The following is a 5643-nucleotide window of genomic DNA, read 5'->3' on the forward strand; positions in this document are numbered from 1 at the left end:
AGGGGTTCAAATAAATGCTTCACTGAGTTTAGAAATGCCCTCTGTATGTCTGCTTTTAAAAATTGAATTATCACCCTCATTCTTCAAGTGTTTCTGGAAATTAACCTTTTTTAAAGTAAAGAATCCATAGATTAGATTGATAACATAGTCCTGTGTCCCTTTTTTGTTCTAGTTTAGATTCCCCTTATCTTTTGTTTAGATAAGCTTATTACCTGGTTTCTCTGCCCACAACTTTTTGTCTTCAAATCATCCTTCACACTGATGCCAGACCGATACTCGTAAATCACAGCTTTGCTCAGGTCAGCTTAGAAAACAGAGTCCCTCCCCTCTCTTGCCTGTGGAATAAAGTTCCAACGTCCTGGCTGTAGTATTCAAGATCTTCCAAAGTCCAACACCAGCCTACCTTTCCTACCTCAACACTTTAAATCTATCCATGCACTCCCCATTCCAAGCTCAAACCATCAGCTGAATATGCCATGCATTTTCTAGGCTCAGTATTACATTCACTGCATTTCTTCAACCTAGATTGCTCTTCCACCCATTCTTCATCTGGAAAAATCTATATTGTCCCACCTCAGCATAAATCCACCTACAATATCCACAAGTAAGATAAATGATCCCTTTCCTGGATTCCCATGAGCTTAACTAAAAATATACATCTTGCTTAAAATAAAGGAAAAGCATTTCCTGGTGAAGATGATGGCTCATCTTCATGGCTGGGCCCCTTAAGTATTTAATGAAAGTAAGCTGCATTGCCCTCCTTTTACCTCTACCTTGTACTGTGGTAGCCCAATCTGCAGGGACTCACAGACCAAAAGGCTCTGAGTCTAGGACTCAGGGTTTTCCACAGCAGGTCAGGATCCCAGTGCCAGACCCTAGCACACTCAAAACATGCTCAGGAGAAATGCTGGACAGGAATGAAGGCATCAGAAAGGTGGTGGAAAGAATGGAGGAGACCAAGACAGGCAGGCAGCAGATAGTAGAGGCTAATGGAGATGCCTCTGTAATGTTAATGGGCTGCAGAGCCTTGTACCCAAAGGCTGAGTTCTCTACTAGCCTGAGCACACTCCCTCAGATCTCTGGTGACTCCTCTCAAGCCAAGGACTTGAATCCCAGTTTAAGCCACACCATCCATCCTTTGCTAGAACCAAATGTATTGAGAGCCATGAGGGAAATTAAGTTTGTTTTCAACCATCCACCATACTTTGGTGGTATGTGTGAGCTTTGGGGAGCGGAAAGGGGGTTGGAGATATGGAATGCCTTTATCTCCCTTACTGTGTCAACATACTGCGATGCTTTTAGTAGGATTCATTTTAGAAATCTTAAAATCAGTGTGGGATTTTAAGAGAGGATTTCCCACAGGACAATCCCAAGTGATATCATGATCATATTAAGATCTGGATGGGCAGGGGATTCTTAACCATATGGCACGGTGGATAAGAAGCTTATCCCTTCTACCAGATAACCTAATTTGAGTGTAAAAGGAAAAGGGTAATTCCTGTTGAGACTGTAGAATTTTGGCTGTAAGTAATTAAATTCACAAGGAACAAACACCCTTTTAAACAGCCCCTTGGCTCTCAGATTATGGGGGAGTAGCCATCTCTGCTTCCTCAACACAGACCTGGAAAATAGATCCTCATGAGGCAGCAGAAAGGAAGACACTTCACAGAACTAATGATCACAGTATCGGACTGCCTGTTTGGGGAAGCTCTCCAGGCAGTGTTTATCAACTCCTTGCCTTTCTTCCTCCTAAACACAGCAGAAAAACAAGGTGGAATCCTAAAGTGCATTTCAGAAAACTGCAAATCTCAGGATTAAAATCAGGGACAATCAGAGCTATAGAAACCAGCAAGTTTCTATAAAATGGATGCTGACATACAACTGTAGGAAACGCCAGAATCAAGATCCACAATGTAAGGGGGAAAAACATAAGCCTCTTAAATATTTTGACTGATTTTCCCTTGAAACCTTTCAGAGCTATAGTTATATATTTAGATGATGTCTTCCTTCTCATTAAGGAAGACATGTCATCTATAAAAATAACTATAGGAGGCAACACAGGGAGCTACGTTCTCTAAGATTTATATATAATGTGTTTGATGAACAGAAAAGGGGGAGACTTTCCTGCTTTCCTGGCTGGGGGAGTGGAGATGACTGCACTGAGTAAGGGGGAGGTACAAATGGAACTATGTCCGCAAGGATTTTGGCAAGCAAACATGAGTTTGAAGGGCATTCTAGGAGAAGAGAGCAATGTGAATAGAAGCTTAGAGACAATTCCATTCCGTTGATGGATGAATTCATGAGTTACAATTAACAATACGAAACTGGAATGGAAGGATGAGGCAGGACCAAATCACAAAGGCCTTGAGCACGGTGAGCCTGGAGTGCCAGCTGCTCAGTCTCAAACAGTAAACAACGTGGAGTCACTGAAGGTTTATGGGCAGTAATGTGATCCAAGCTATGATTTTTTTTTGATTCATTGATTGTTCTTTTTCCAGGTGAGAAGGCAGAGAATAATTTAACCAGGAAGGAGATTAGAAAGATTGTTCGGAACACTACTGCAATAATCTGGTGAAAGGGAGTGATGGTTTGAACTAGCAAAATAGAAACATCTGGTGATGCTACTACTGACACTGATAGTCTGAAGTAAGCAAAGAAACCTTTAAATTGATTAAATCAAGTAGCACTGTCAGTATGAGCATCTTAAATAGGTCTGGATGTGGGACTCCAAATGTTTTTGCAGTTCACAGGACTAAAAGGCAAAGTCCACGGTGACTGGCTTCTGAAAGGCTGACATGGCTATTAATGGAAGAACCAAGCACCCCAGTCCCTGCCAGGAAAATAGTCATTCTTGTAGCCACAGACTTCAAACAGCAACTTCAAATATTAGATACAATAAATGTAGTAAGAAACAGATGATCAAATAAAAACCTATTGTAGAATTCACACAAAAGGAGAAATATCAATGATCTATAATATTTTTTAAAAATTGAAACCTCACTAACAACAAAGAAAAACAAACAAAAAGACAACATTTCTTACCTATCAATTTTCTAAAGATTTAAAAATCTTTTCAATATTCAGGTTAGTTAAAAACAGAGCCATTTGGCAATATGTAATACAATCTTAAACTTGCTCATACTCTTTGGCTCAATAATTCCATTTTTAAGGGATTGATCTTTTGTATTTGTAAATATTGAGTTTGTTAATATTACTGAAAATTAGAAGTAACCCTAAGTCCATAATTGGGGATTTCTTAAATAACTTTTGCCTTATCCATATAATGAACTACCACATAGCCATAAAAGTATGCCACGATAATTATGTGGTGACTTGGAAATTAGTTCATTATATATTAACTAGAAAACAATATATGAACAAAACAGTATATAAAATACAATATCATTCCTGAAAAATATATGGTATATGATTGAAAAACTATACCATGTACTAAAGTTAACCATGCTTATTTCTGGAGGGTCAGGTAGGTTATGAGTGATAATTACTCCTTTTTATGTATCTTTTTTCATAAAGTTTCTATAGCAAACATTTACTGCCATAATAAGAAAATGGGGTAATTTTAAAACAGACCTGGTTAGTGGGCCTCACTGTAATCATTGCAGCATCACTATAATTATTGTAAGCATTTGTGGAGCACCTCCTATTGACCAGTAGATCTAGGTGATGGGAAAGCAAACAATATCCCTACTCTCCTGGGACTTGCAATTTAGAAGATATTGTTTGTATTGCTCCATCAGTTAAACTGGGGAAGATAGTACCTTTCTAGCAGGATCCTTCAAGGGCAATATAACAATCAAATTGCTTTCAGCGAAAAAGAAAATTCAGGAGTTCACACAACTGAAGTCCGTGAGTGACTGGCTTCACACACGGCTAGAGAGCTTGGAGTCTTCAGGAATTGGCATCTCACAAAATTGCAGCCTCCTTTTCTTTGTGATTGCTCCATCAGGAGTCAAGCTTTCCTGATAGCATCAAAATGGCTCCTCCAGACTTATTTCCTATGTCCTCGACAACCTGAGGCAGAAATACAGATATGGTCTTTAAAACAAATTAAAGAAAAAGAAAATAATTAAGTCCCGTTGGGTCTGACAGTGTCATGTGCCCTCCCTGCACCACTCCCACGTCCTGAGGAACACAGTGCTTTCTGACCAGTCAGTCCCAGCGCCTATGGCCTTCCTGGACATGGACTGAGAGCACAGGACAGGTTTCCCCCCAGAAGAATCATAATGCTGTTACCAAACAAACAAGGAATGGATGCTGAGATTGCAAAACAGCTAAGGTGTCCACTGCGGCCTCATGGCTGAAGCACAGAGGCAAGATGAGCGAGCTGGAGTCCTTACTTCAAAGAATGAAACTTAATCCAAAAACCAAGCTACATTTGACATTCTACTTTTTTTCAAGTTTATTTTTTTTATTGAAGTATAGTTGATATGCATTATTATATTACTTTCAAGTATACGACACAGTGTTTCAACAGTTACCCATATTATTAAATCTGACTAGTGCAGTTACTGTCAGCATAGGAAGATGTTACAGAATCATCGGCTGTATTCTCCATGCTGCACTTCCATCCCTGTGACCATTTACATTCTGATTGAGATTTTGAGCCTCTATCCCCTCCCTGATCCCAGGCCCTCCCCCATGGTAACCATCAGTCACTTCTCAGAGTCTCTGAGTCTGTTGCTGTTTGTTGCTCACTCTGTTTTGTTTTGTATTTAGATCCCACAAAGATGTGAAATCACTATACTTAATGCAAGCAGGTGTTGCGAATGTTACCAGGCACAGTTACTTTCAAGACTCACATCAAATTATAGATAGATTTTGAAAACATGTTACTTATATCTGTATTTTTCCATATGAATTCTGATCTCATACATATTACAAGTGAGAAAGAATCATCCATGCTAGAACTCTGTTCGTTTGGCTAATGATGTGAAGGGGGGAATCCAAATCTTGCCTTAACCACAAGGCCAGGACAAGAACTCTGACCAATCTCTTTCTTCAAGCATTTCTGCTGCACCCTGAGGACTCTCTACCTCATATAATTTCAGCTAACAACAACTTTACAGACTTTTAAGATTTCACTGTGAATGAAGCACACTTAATTTTAACAGATCAACTCATAAACACCTCACTTTTGCTCTAGCTGAAGATTAAACAGTGTCTATCCACAGGAATAACTAGCTGGTTAGCAACATATATCCAAGACTAATGTTCAGTTTCAGGATTTGAGTACATGGAGGGTGCTGGATTTGGGAAATAAGATCAAGTACTTGTACTTAGGATTAGGGTGCAAGATCAGAACTGGTCGAGTAGAAAGTCCAATTTGATGCTGAATGAATAAATCTAAGTCACTGCCCTTAATAGCTTCCTTTCCACCTGTGCACTTGGTCAAAGACCCTATAAGCAGCTGCATCCACGATTCCATGGCTTGGGGACTTCCTCCAGGTTCCACCTCCCATTCTTTACTTTGAACCCTATTGTTTTGGTCTAGTTTCCCTGGTTCCTTCCTGTTTCCTTGAATCTGGATTTTCCCGCTTTGCCTATTCCCTTTGGGTTGATGCTGGTTGCCTGGCTTGCCTCGCCTCATCTTAGACCTTTGAAGATAAGCTCTGCAGGCCTGTA

The sequence above is a fragment of the Manis pentadactyla genome, chromosome 5 (genome assembly GCF_030020395.1).
Source record: "Manis pentadactyla isolate mManPen7 chromosome 5, mManPen7.hap1, whole genome shotgun sequence".
NCBI classification, from domain to species: Eukaryota; Metazoa; Chordata; class Mammalia; order Pholidota; family Manidae; genus Manis; species Manis pentadactyla.